The sequence below is a fragment of the Cavia porcellus genome, unplaced genomic scaffold (assembly GCF_034190915.1).
Source record: "Cavia porcellus strain 051 isolate PalLab524CR breed Dunkin Hartley unplaced genomic scaffold, mCavPor4.1 scaffold_38, whole genome shotgun sequence".
Lineage (NCBI taxonomy): Eukaryota > Metazoa > Chordata > Mammalia > Rodentia > Caviidae > Cavia > Cavia porcellus.
In genome coordinates this window covers 5639166-5653185 of record NW_026947521.1, presented here as the reverse complement: position 1 = coordinate 5653185, position 14020 = coordinate 5639166, and the positions used below count along the sequence as shown (strand labels likewise).

General features: G+C 35.7%; 1 protein-coding gene across 12 annotated transcripts in view; it reads right to left on the bottom strand.

The window, feature by feature from the left end:
* The window catches only part of Peak1 (pseudopodium enriched atypical kinase 1), a 305892-nt gene that overhangs the window by 179976 nt on the left and 111896 nt on the right, over window positions 1–14020 (bottom strand). For 10 of the 12 annotated variants that reach the window (XM_013145603.3, XM_013145602.3, XM_013145604.3 and 7 more), the window contains exon 2: window positions 5641–5722. The exons of the other annotated variants lie outside the window; for them this stretch is intronic. The gene's annotated coding sequence lies outside the window, so the exon portion shown is untranslated. The remainder of the gene's footprint in view (window positions 1–5640; window positions 5723–14020) is intronic. 12 annotated transcript variants of the gene reach the window in all.

Here is a 14020-nt window from a genome sequence, read left to right as displayed (position 1 = left end):
GGCCAATGAGAAGCAGGCAGCAGTCCTTTAAACTGACTGCAATCTGGATGAACATGATACACTTATACTACAATAAGTAAAATTTAATGAAATTGCTACGTCTTGTGTTTCAAGTTTTCTGGAAAGTAGCTCCTCCTGAGTTATCTCAAAACAAAGACTAAAAATCAAGTACTGGAAAGAAGTTGATTTCACAGAAGTTCTTTTTTCTATTTTTTTACCTTAAAGTAATGGTGCAAAAACCCTTGCACACACACAAAGCTATGAATTAAAAAATACCGCTGAATCCACCTAGGCAGAATAGAGGCAAGCAGCATTTATAGGAAGCTCAGAGACGTTCACCCAGGTCAATATGAACAAGCTAGAAGGCAGATAAATCACTGTAATGACATTCGAACAAGCTGCTGGCCAGAAGAAACTGACATCTTGATTAAAACAAGAAGCCCAACTCCCACAACTTTGGCCAGAGCAATGTGGCAAGAGAAAGAAAGAAAAGGGATATAAATAGGAAAGGAAGATGTCATACTAGCTCTATTTTCAGATATGACTCTTTGTATACAAGACCCAAAGAACTCCAGCAGAAAATTTTCAGATCTGATAAGCAAATTCAGCAAAGTGGCAATGTATTAGTAAGGATTCTCTAGAAGAACTGAATCAATAGAAAATGTATGTGTAATTCTGCATTTATTAGGTAAGATCAGAGGATAAGAGTCCACAGTGGCCATCTGCACTCTGGAGACCTGGAGGATCCAGAAGCTGCTCAGGCCAAGAAGATGGAAACTACAGAACAAGAGGGATCAAGGATGCAGTGTCTGTCCAAGGTCAAAGGCATGGACACTTCCTGGAGAGTATGAAGCACTGGGGACCTGAAGAAATGGGAGACTGGTGTCCAAAGGTAATAGAGAATACTGGAATTCTTAAATACTAGGAAAACTTCCTTCTCTTTTCTCCTTTTATCCCATCCAGACTACAAGTCTATTAATTTGTGTTCTGCATATCTGGGTGGGTCTTCTCTGTTTACTGGCCTACATGTCATTCATCCACCCACACACCCAGAACTGTGCTCCACTAAATCTGCTAAGCATTTCTTAATCCATTCAAGTTGCCATATCATGATTAACATCACAAGTAGGATACACCAACACACAAAAATCAGTAATGTTCCTGAACAACAAACAATGACTCCACTCAGAAAAGAAATTAGGAAGGTGATCTCATTCATGATAACGTTAGAAAAATTTAATACCCAAGAAACAACCTAATCAAAGAGATGAATGATCTCTACAATCAAAATTATAGAATGCTGAAGAAAGAAACTGAGTGTAACTCATTAAAAGACAGAATGATTTCGCCTGCCCATGGATGGGCAGAATTAATAGTTACATGTTACCAAAAGTGATCTGTAGATTCAACGAAATTCCTGTTAAAATATAAACAATATTCTTCAGAGAGCAAGAAAAACAATCCTAAAATTTATGTGGAATCAGAAAACACCCAGAATAGCCAAAGCAATTCTGAGCAAGGTTGAATACACCACAATACGGGATTACAAGTTATATTTCAAAGCCAAAGTAACAAAAACAACATGATATTGGCATGAAAACAGATGTAAATATCAATGGAATAAAACAAAAGAGACAGGAACAACACCACACTCCTACAGCTATCTAATTTTTGACAAAGGGACCAAAACATCACTGAAGAAAAGACAGCTTCTTTTAACAAATTGTGCTGAGAAAACTGGATATCCAAATACAGAAGGCTGAAACTATATCCCTATTTCTCAACCTGTTCTAAAACTAATCAAAATGAGTAAAAGACCTGGATATAAAGCCAGAAACTTTGACATCGCTGGACAATAGCATAAGGGAAACACATGAAACACTGGTAAAGACTACCTAAATAGGACTCCAATGGCACGAGAGATAGTGTCAAAGATCAACAAATGAGATTATAACAAATTAAAAAGCATCTGTGTAGCAATGGAAGCAGTGAAGAAACAATTTACAGAATAGGTAAGAACCTTTCCAAGGTACTATTTTGATAGAGTATTAATCAGAGTATATAATGAGCTTTTAAAAACTAACCCAATCAAAACTTGGCAAATGAGCCATCATACACCTGTAATCTCAGCAACCAGAAGGCTGAGGCAGGAGAATCACAAGGAGTTTGAGGCTACTCTTGAGTTCAAGACCAGCCTATATGACATAGGAGATGCTGTCTCAAAAACCTAAATAAACAAACAAAAAAATAAGGAATGCTAGCAAGAAAAAGAAGCCCTTCTACCTTGTTGGTGGGAATGTCAACTAGTACAACCCCATGGAAATCAGGATGTAGAGTCTGCAAAAACTACAGGTAGAAATATCATTTGATCCAACTATATTGCTCCTGGGTATAATCTGAAAATAATTAAAGGCAGGATACAATAGTGATAATTACCTATCAGATATAATGTACCAATTTATAGCAGCACAATTCACCATAGCTAAATTGTGGAAACAGCCTAGATTCCCATCAATAGATGAATGGGTAAATAAAATGTGATGTATATACACAATAGAATATTATTCAGCTACAAGAAGAATGAAGTCATGTCATCTGCAAGAAGTAGAAGGAACTAGAGACCATCATGTAAGCAAAATAATTCAGACTCAGTTAAATGTCACATGTTTTTTCTTATGTAAGAAACCATGTAAGTAAAAAAAATAAAGGAAAGGACAGAAAATAGAAGGTAGACTTTTTGACATGGTAAGAGAGAGAAACGAAACAGAGTCATGGGATTGAAAATGATAAAGATATGTTAATATAACCTTTTTCTTTTCTTTTTTCTTTTTGAGACAGGGTCTCACTTTGTAGCTCAGGCTGACCTCAAACTTGCAAGTGCTGGAGTTAAAGGTGTATATGATCACAACTGGTATAAGATACGTTACACTCATTTACCAATTTCCTAAAAATTAACCTCTCCATTCTGCATTATTAATGTGCACTATAAAAGAAAACAAGAAAGGATGAAAGGAAGAAGAGAAAGAAAAACAGCTCTATTGAGGTCTGCAGCAAATGTCATTTCCCTGAATTCTGCCATCTGTCATGGTATGAGAAAGGGAGTAGGCTGAGAGGCTAGGCTTCGTGTGACTGGACTCTGTGGAGCAGACCAGGTTGAAAAATATTAACAGCTGGGCAAGAGACTCTTAAAAAAAAGAAATCTTGAGCCTGCCTGGCAAGCACAAGATCGTAAGTTTAATCCTCTGTTGGAAAAAAAAATCTTGAGGGAAAAAAAGACTTCAGAAAGGACATAATACATTTTTCTTCTCTAAGTTAAGACAAATTGTATGTTTTCAAATTTTGTGCTATAAAAAACTCATCCTTTATTAGTTGATTAGAACCATCCGAGCGAACAAACCTTCCTTCATTTACTATTTCAAATAGATGCAGTTCATCATCTTTAAAAAAAACTTTAATACAGAAAAAGAATTAAAAGATTCTGTTAGTGATCAAATTTTCATATTTGCAGAGAAAGCACCACACTATCACTTACTGTAGGAAATCAATTATTTTTAAAGGAACAACAATTTGGGTACCAAAACAGTAAAATAAAGGTTGCTCATGTCCACATACAATATCTGACATAGTCACTACTTATTCTATGAATTTAAAATCTCTATTCAAGCAGAATTATGCCACTTGAACAATTACTTTTACAACTTGCTACAGTGAAAAGCTTATTAGGGAGATATAAATATCATTTTGGTGAGATGATCCAGCTAGTAATAACCAAATTAAAAGTGTTTACAACTGACACTAACAGCCGCAGGTACTTAGACTGAACTGTCCAGTTATTTGTTCACTTTGTATGAATTTTAAGTCAATAGGCAAGAGCTAAACTCTAATTTTTTCTAATGAAGGGTTTTGATTATGCTTTTGTTACTGTTATAAGCAGCTGAGCAAATTAGAAATATTAAAGGTAGGGGGCTGGGGATTTAGCTCAGTGGCATAAGCGCCTGCCTTGTAAGCAAGTAGTCCTAAGTTCGATCCCCAGTACCGATTAAAAAAAAAAAAAATCCAAGAAATATTAAAGGCAGTCAGTAGGCCCTCAAAGAAGCTGGCATAGAGGACCAGATGTCTGGTGACCCTGGAGGTGACACACACCTCTTGCTGTGGGCCAGGTCTCAGAACAGAAGGAAAACAAATGCAATCACACCCTTAAGTATAAACCTGAGGGATTAAGTATGGATCACCTTGAGAAGCTAGAAATCACCATTCCAACTCCCTACAGAAAGAGTCACTGATCCGTAAGAATGCTCGCTTATTACGTGACTCACTTCCCCATTTGTCCCTGATTTCGTCAATTTTACCTGAACAATTAAAACTTATTGATCATAGCTCTGTCCCACCTCATGCCCCTCTTCCTCATGAGCTCCTAGATTTTCCCCACCTCATCTCATGATTTTACTCTATTAAAAAATCCCTAAAAAAGACAGAGTCCTTAGCAACCTACTCGGGACCCTTTCTGTCTCTCCCAGACAAAAACTTTCTTTCTCTCAATAAATATTTCTCATTTTAACCTCCATTGTTCCTAAAATTCATTCTTCGACTTTAGAGAATGTGAACTCTTACGGGGCATATAGTAGGTTAAGGATTTCATTCCCCTATTGATAAGATTATATCCAAAAGATGATAAGTATAAAACAAAAGAGGGGTTTATTCTTAGAACGCGGAGAGAGAAAACCAAAACCCACGCCAGCTGGAGTCCGGCTTTCTCTCTGGCAGACACGTGGCGTGGAGGGTATGTAAGTAGCCTCAGTTTGGGGTGGAACCTAAAGGGGCATCAGGGATGCACAGGTAGCCCATTGGTCTTCGTTTGGCACCATAGGTTAACTCCCAGGGGGCGGGGAAGATGGAGTCACACGTAAATTCCTAGAGGTGGGGGAGATAGGAGTTCCTTGGTTCTGCCTCTAAGGCTTCACCAGCTACAGTGTCCTGTCTGGGCCAAAACTCTTTCACCAATATCATTACTAATTAGCTATGTGATTTTGAGCAATTTATTTAGTCTTTTGTGAGAAATGATAATGCCAACTTTGTCATCTGGCTATTGTGAGCTATAAATGAGTTAGTGTACCTAAAGGCCTTAAAATAGTACACATTTGCAAGTGTTAGTTGTTTCTCTAATTTATACTTTAGGAAAATACAGACGCTTTCCCTTTTGTTCACTTCCTCACAAAGTTTCCTTAAGTGAAATACGTATGAATGGGTTCTGGTTCTCAACTTTAGTAACCAACAGATAACACAACAAACTATACCTAAAATGAAAGGCATTGTGACTGTAAAAAATACGGTTTGCAGTCAACAGATCTCAGTTTGAGTCCCAGTTTGATTATCTTAAGAGCTTGACCTTGAGCAATTTACCAAACTTTACCAAGCTAGTCATTTTAAAAGAGATTATCTAGTTTTTATCACTTGTCTTTCATATTCACAATTAGGTTGTAAATACTTTGAAAGGAGCATACCATTTTTATCTTTGTCTCCTCCAACTATGGCAAGGTTTAAAATGAGAAGATTTGCTCTTGGAATAAAGCAAGATATTGATTAAGAGAGATTTAAAACCAGAAAGACATATGTTACATAATGGAAAGAAAACACACAAACCTCGTTTAACTGGCTCCAACTCTAGGTGGGCTGTCCTTGCTTCCCTTTCTTTCTTTACAAATGGACCTCAAATATTCTTTTCCTAAAGGAAGATGGCAGATAGGGAATATATATTAGTGAAGTACATTTGAATTACTCCTTAAAACTGAGCATTCTTTAATTCACCATAAGACAGAATCAAACTTTTATTCTATTTGATAACCAAGAGGTGTTTTAGTTGACTAATAGACCAGAAAACATAACATGATGAAAATCCAAAAAGTAAACACTTCCTTTAATATAAATACATTTGTTCCTTACTTCAAAATATGACTTTGAAAGAATAGCAATATCTCTGTTATAGATGACTTAACTACCCAGGGAACTGCATGAAGTACTGTAGTTAGTTACATAATGCAAAGATGCTTCTGGAGCTACCCTTTGTTAATTTTAGGGATAGAAGATGAATGGTCAGTGATGCAAAACTGTGAAAATCTGAAGAAAAACCTGTAAACTGCTTTCCCAGAAAAATGCACATACGTGTATATGTTGCATATTATTTTAGGTAAGTCACGAAACCAGACTTTTATCCTTAGATCTGTAAAACCTATTAATGAGCTCCAAGTAATCTCTGTTCTTTTTTTTTTTTTTTTTTTTTTTGTCTTTTTTGAGATGGGGTCTCACTACGGAGTTCAGGCTGGCCTTGAGCTCACTTTGTAGCCCAGGCTGGTCTCAAACTCTCAAGGATCCTCCCACCTTAGCCTCCTGAGTGCTGGGATTACTACAGGTGTGAGCCACCACGCCCAGCTCATAATCTCTATTCTTGAGTTTTTAAAAATGTATGAACTTTTAGAATTTTAGACCAGGAAGGAGTTTAAGAATCATATAATACAAACTCCTGATTAACAAGAAAATAAAGAATAGTGTCTGAGAAGAATGAAAAGAATTAAGTAAGGTCTCACTGCATTTTTTAAGGACCTAAAGGTACCCAGCCAGGAAGAGAACTAAATCAAATTTTGCCGTTAGGTCAACACTGAACCTAACTATTGAATCTGACTCAGTTCCTATCCAATTCTGTTTATGAACAGAAAGGTAGAGAGAATTTAGTTTGTGAACCATATATAGAAATATGCAGAATTTAGTATAAACCAATGTTTTTGGATCACAGTAATTTTCCCAATGAAACCAAAATAGAATTTAAAATTGTTTCTCTTTTCATTTATCTTTTTGATTTAAGCCTGTAAATAGATCATCAGTGGTTTCAAGAATTATTTTTGGAGTTATAGAAACAGGTAAGAAAGTTTATAAGTCATTTAGTCTTTCTTACCCATAGGTTTGCAAATACAAAATGCAAAGAATAAAACCTAACTCTGGGGGATTATTTTATTTTAAAATGAGAGAACATTTGAAAGTAACATCTTACCTAGAAGCACTCAAAAAAATTGTAAGAAAAGTCCTTGGCAAGTCATAGAACTAAATATTTTTTTAAAACTCCAAAGTAAATGAAATGTTTTCTAGCTAAACAAAACAGGTGGCAAAATTAAACACTATCTATCATTTAATATCACATAATATGATACTATTCAAGGTGTCACTAAGCACACAAAAGGAAGAAAACTGTTTCCTTTTAAGAGTAATTAGGGGCCAGGGATATATCTCAGTGGCACAGTGCCTGCCTGGCAAGTGTGAGGTCCTGCATTCAATTTCTAGTACCAAAAATAAGTAAATAAATAAAGAGCAATTAAACACACCCTGGGCTTTTTCCTTTTTAGTTTCTTTCTCACATTCCTCTTATACTCTTCCCTTTTAAAGTTTGGGGTTTTGCCCAATATCTGCATACCCACTGGGACTGGGAGGACATTCAAGTGAATTCTCCTAATCCTGGTCTTCCTGGGAACCTCAAACTCATGTGTCCACTTGTTTGCTAGAGATGCTTTTGCCTGAAGGTACAAAGTCTCAATATGTTCAATCCTGAGCTGCTCACATTTCCTAAAATCTGTTCCTATCAATAAGCAGCACCACCAAATTTTAACCAAAAGTCTGGCAATCATCCCACATTTTGCCAATCATCTTCAAGTTGTAATGATTTCTACTTTGGGCACTTTCTGTCTATATGGTGAACTCACTCCCTATCAACAGTATCCAAACCCCCATCATTTTCTCTCAATATGACCAAGTCAGTAGTGTAACTCATCTATACACCACTACTCTTTTGGTCTTTTTTTTTTCTTTCCTTTTTTGGTATGAGGAATCGAACCCAGGACCTTGTACTTACCAGGTAGGTACTATGCCACTGAGATATATTCATGGCATATATACTTTTATCCCATCTCAAATTTATATACTGCTGTTATGGTTTGTGTCTAGATGTCCCCCCAAAGCCTCATGCAGTAATAGGATTTTTTTCATTAGTGGTTGAATCTAGAAAGTGTGATTGGTTCATAGTGCAATGCTGGGCCTAAGGGTGCTGGGAATAAGGGTGGGTGACTGCTGGATCAATCCACTGAATGCACTGGCACTACCCTAATCCCAGTATACTGGATTCACTATAAGGGATAGAAAGAGGTTTGCCCCCCTTCCTTGCTTGCTTTTGCTGTCTCTGCTTATCATGTATTAGTTCTTTTCCACATTGTTCCTCTGTCAAGCCACACTGCCTTGGAAGCAGCTGATATGTGGCCTGAAACTTCTACAACTGTGAGGGGAATAAACCTTTCCCCTTTTAACTTTGGCTGTTGGATATTTTACCTTAGCAGTAAGAGAAAAGTAATGTGGACAACTGTAGCCAAAATGGTTGGTTTAAAATAACAATTTTGTATATCAAGCACTATTAGATGCCAAACCCTTCAATGGCAACTTATCACTCACAGAATACAGCCCAAGTTCACTTACAAAATAAATGTCCACATATGACATACAAACCCCTCAGTGGTTTGGCCCAAACTTATCTCTTCAGCTTCATTTCTTGTCTTCTGCTTCATCAGACCAGAGCAACACTGAACTATGTCAATCCCAGAACTGCAGCTATTCTCTTTGTCAATCTATTTTTATGCCCTTTTCCCACAAGGGAAATGCACCAGTTATTCTTCAAGAAACAGGTCTAGGATTGTCTGGAAACCTAACCAGAGCCTATTTCCCTAAGATACCAAGCTCACTCACTACAACAAACACTCAGGAGATGATTATTAAACCAACTAAGTATAATACTAGGTAAACTAATGACAAAGCAGCATATAATTTACATAGGTAAAGCCAGAGAAGAAATAGAAGAAACAAATATAGTCAGACAATGCTGCAGGCCATTTGTATGACAAGGTTTGGAGGGGCAATAAACAACAAACTCACAAATGTAGCTGTCCTTACAAAGAGACTTAAAACTCCACAACCCAAGACTTTCAAATACTTATCTCTGAAATTCTATGGCACAATTGCAATTTAGAGTCTACCTTGCTTTTCCATCAGAAATGTTTCAGAAAAGAGTTATTTTCATCATTTGGTCACTCCTATACATTCTTATACATTTGAGAATGTATCACCAGTTAATCTGCACATCCTGAAGAACTTTATATAATATTCTCAAATTACAGCATATTTCTACATTGCATTATTTAATCAAATTGGAAAAAGGTAACATATCCTTTTGGTAATGTTAAGGACTAGTCAATCTTACAAAGTAAGCTTTAATATTTCAAAATTAGGTTGCTCCAAATCAGTAGCAAAAAAGGAAAACTACTGCAAGTTAAATGTACAATTTACAGAGCAGTTCAACTGCAAGTAGTTTGTTTCCTGAATGTATATAATAAAAGATATTAGTCCTTAAACTTAAATAAACAAGTCACAATACAGAGAAATAGATCTATAAGGTATTTCCATATGAAGAGTGAAAATTAAGATCATCTACCAAAAATAAGAAGAGGAAACAAATGCTGTTGTAACACTTTTTTGTTTGCTTGCTTCTTTGCTTTTGAGACAGGGGCTTGCCAAGGCATCTAGCTAGCCTTAAACTCTAAATCCTCCGGCAACAGCATCAGAATAGCTGGGACTTTGGGCATGCACCAGACAGTGGTGTCAGCTTTTATAGTCATTCTTAGTGACACAACAATTGTCAAAAGAAAGACAAAAAGACAGAAAGCATTCCTGGTAACTAGGCAAAGGGGCCAATGCCTGTACTCCCATCACACTGGGAGGCTGAGGCAGGAAGATCACAAATTCCAGCTTGTGAGAGCATATATGTCACTGAAATATTTTAAAACCAGGCAGAAGAGGATCAAATCAAAGTCATATGCTAGACAAGTAACTCAGCCATTCCAAATTGAGCACCTCCACATGCAAGTTTGTATCAGTTTTGTGCTGAACATTTAACTATATACTATCTAAGGTAATACCAAATGTACATCTTCTATACCAAGGAGGAAAGGTGATTAGAAAACACATATATGCTAATAAAAACAGATTCACATTGCAGTACAAAAGTTGTTGCATAGAGTTCTACATTTTCTTGTACTGTGTGCTATAAATGCCAACTCTATTTTCAAGTGTGCAGAAAGTAAAAGGTGAGATACAAAGTTGAATGCTAATTTTCAACATAACATTAATTGTCAGAAGTTACGGTAATTCTCATTCTCATATAATACCTGTCATTTTAAAACACTCCTGCTGATATGAACTAATATTTGTGAATGAGGGTAAAAAAATGCCTTTCAGTTGTTGCTTTCAAGCAAATTGACAGATATGAATGCATATACACTAGTCCTCGATTATGAAATCTCCTCACACATAAACATTACAAAATTTTTCTCTGTAAAAGAAGAGGGACTAATATTGCAAATGTGCTAGGAAGAATAATATCAAGCATAAAAGAAACTGGCAACTCACCAATATAACACTGATAACCTCGTCATGCTTAAGTGTGCTGCAGAAGATAGTTCAGATGCTGTCAGTCAGCATCACCTATGTTTCATCAATATTCTATTTTACGAAACACCCTCTGACTTAGGAAATATGGAATCATATATCTGATGTACAATCATAAATTGTTTTCATGTGGTATGTACTTGTTCTTGACTAAGACAGTTTTGTATGTTTTATGATCATATAAAGTAGTAGGATGAATGCCTTTAATATATAAATTTAAAGATTACTTACAAAAGAGTAGAATAGCCTGCCAAAAAATATATAACAAGAAAAGAAAAACTTGTAAAACTATATTAAATTTACTGAGACATCATGAGATTAATACAAGTTGCCTTTGACTTCTACAATTACAAGAGGAACTAAAAGTGGTAGTCATTAGCTTCCAGACATTTATTAGTATGTCAAACTGCTAATGTGTGTATATAATTTTTTGCAGACTCTGTATATATATTTGTGTGTGTGTGTGTGTATCTATCTACCTTCCTATTTAAAATTGGTTGTTGGCTGTTATTTTCCTTCTTGCATATTTTTGTGAATAATGGCAAAGGCACCACAAGTGCTGGTTTGGGAATTATAGATGAATCTGAGCAAGTAGATGAATTTGAAAATGTAGAATCTGTGAATAAGAACTGTCTAAAGATGTATGTTTACATATATGAACATATCACCTATCTGCCAAGAAAGATAACTTGTAGAACTCTCTAGTATGATACTCTACCATCATCTAGTTCTACTTTCCCACTTAGCATACTGAATATCTCTGCCTGAATTTCCTACCAGCGCTTCAAACTTAAAACAAAGCTCAAAAAAAAAAAAAATCAGATCCCTAATACTGTTACATTTCATGTACTTATTAATGGCATACATGTATTGCCTAAAAATGGAATTCCTGTAAATTATTATACTGACAATGTTTAAAGAAATAACATTTATAATCTCACAATATTTAAATATTTCAAAGTGAGATGAAATAAATTATTACAAAAAAAAAAAAAAACAAAAACCCAAGCTCTTCACATGCCCTCACCTCAGACATGCCTCTGCTATATTCTTTCTTCAGTAACAGCATCACATCCACAGAAGTCATTCCTTGGCTGTCTCCCTTGTTCACATCTGCAGGCACTAAAACATCTTCCCCTTGCCAAGTTATCACCAAAGGCCCTTTTATGATATGGACCACTAACAATTTTCTGTCTTCCTTCTCTATCCAGTACTCAAAGTCTGAAACTAAATCATCAGTATTTCCTAAAACCCAAAACTACCAGAGTTTTCATTTCTTGGTATCCGTATGATAGTTTCAAATTTATTAGTATGGTATAGATTTCCATTCACGATTTGGTATCAAACCGCATTTGTATACTCCTCTACTGAACACTTGTCCCTGATATAGTCTATATTTCAGCCACAGTTACCTACTCTTGTTAGGCTGGGGATTTAGCTCAATAGCATAAATAACTACCAAGCAAGCACAAGGCTACGATCTACTCTTGTTTCTGGGCTATTAGAAGTTTTTAAAGGTTTTTTATTTTTATTTATTTATTTCTGTACTAAAGATTGAATCTAGGGCATTTGCACTGAGCAGTACATCTCCAGCCCTTTTTTCCTTTGAGACTTGGTCTCATGCTATAACTTGTGATCTCCCTGCCTTAGCTTCCCGGAGTGCTGGGACTACAGGAATGTGCTATGCACATAGCATGCCCATTATACATGTTAGTTGTCTCACTATAAATGCTCTTTTGTTCTATTTGCTACTTGCCTACAAGCCTCTGCTGACGTTACCTCCTCCTCTCTGTAGCCTTTTCTGATAGCCTCCACTACAAATTAGTCACTTTTTTCCCCAGGCTCCCAGAGTACTTTCACACATTTCTAATAACTTTCATTGGAGAGGGAAACAGAGAGAGAGAAAGAGAGAGCGAGACAGAGAGAGATTGATTTATTACTATTGTACCTGTGTGACATGGAGCCATTATACCATTATCTACATTGGTATATACTATTTTTCCATTCTAAAAAAATTGAGACAGATACACCACAATTAATTGAAAACTGGATCTACGTAAGAAATAAATAAAGAGGCATTACGTTTTTCTCCATATAAGATGCCCAGTGTAGGACCTTCACAAACACTCAACTCCAGGTGTGTTGATTTATTGATTTAAAGCTGCTTGCAGTAGATGCAGGCATTACTTCTATACTCATAGCAACGATAATTACCATCTTAATAGGAGAGACAAAGGTCTTTTTCAGGGCTGTCCCCAAACTTGGCTAATGTCACACTGTCCACATCAGCCAAGCAAGCCAATATGTCTTGATGGTTTGATCTCCTTGGGAGTTGAGACCTTTCTGTTTTTTAACAACCACTCCAGTGCCTATGCATAATAGTACTTTGTATCTACTGAACATATGAGTTAGTAAAGGAAAATGCAGTAAGTACAATAGCATCTGACCTGTGCTTTCCTAATTTCTTTTCTTTTAAATAATAAAATACTTTTTTAAATTGCCAGTGCTACACAAATAAGATATTAGTTTTATAGTGGTTTGAAATCTATTGTCATGAAATAATGCATGTTTACCACTTTTTCTGTAAAGCAGCAGACAGAACATTAACAAAGAATCAAGAGTTCTAAATTTCTATCTAAGCAAAACACTGAATCTTGCTGAATGTTGCCTAAAAGACAACTTATGTGTTTCTCAGGGTATTTTCTAAGGATGTAGGAATATACACTGAAATGTGTAAAATGCTACAAACACACATATTATAAATACAATGGCCTTGTTAAGCCCTGAAAGGAAAACTACAGTTCTTATGTAGTATGAATAGTGCACTCAGTTCACCAACAATATCAACCAATAAATACTGTCAACCAATAAACCAATAAATAAATAAAACTAATAAAGTAAACCAATACACACTTTTAATACATAATATGAATGCTGATCATTAGTTTCTGGTGAGATGGGTTTTGGGCCTAAGCCTTTATTATTTTATTATTATAGGAAACTAAGCTATGCCTTATATTTACATTACAGAAAATAGTTTGTAAAATAAAGTCAGGGTCTTGTTACAGTTACACGACATACACAATTTGAAAGGCATAGTATGACAAATAAAATAGGTTACCAGAGAACAGTTGACATCAAGTCCCAATTTATCAATTAATAATTATAACCAATGAATGAATAATACTAAAGTAGCCAGTCTAAAAGTATTTCTAAGTTAAATCAAGTGATAAACTAGTAGAAATACTAAAGACTAGCTTTTCTCTGGCTTTAATATCTTTGATTGAACTAATAAAGAGCAACTTCTAGGGTAATCTTAAGGCTCATCTGCATAGGCCATTTTGGTAGTCAGACTTATTTCTATAAATGATGTATCAACAGCCTGCTTTAATTAAGCTGTGTATTTCTTCATTTAAAAGAACACTATATTAACAGAAGCATGGTGTATGCACCATAAAACTGTAGCTAAAACTAAGGAAGAAAAAAGTGA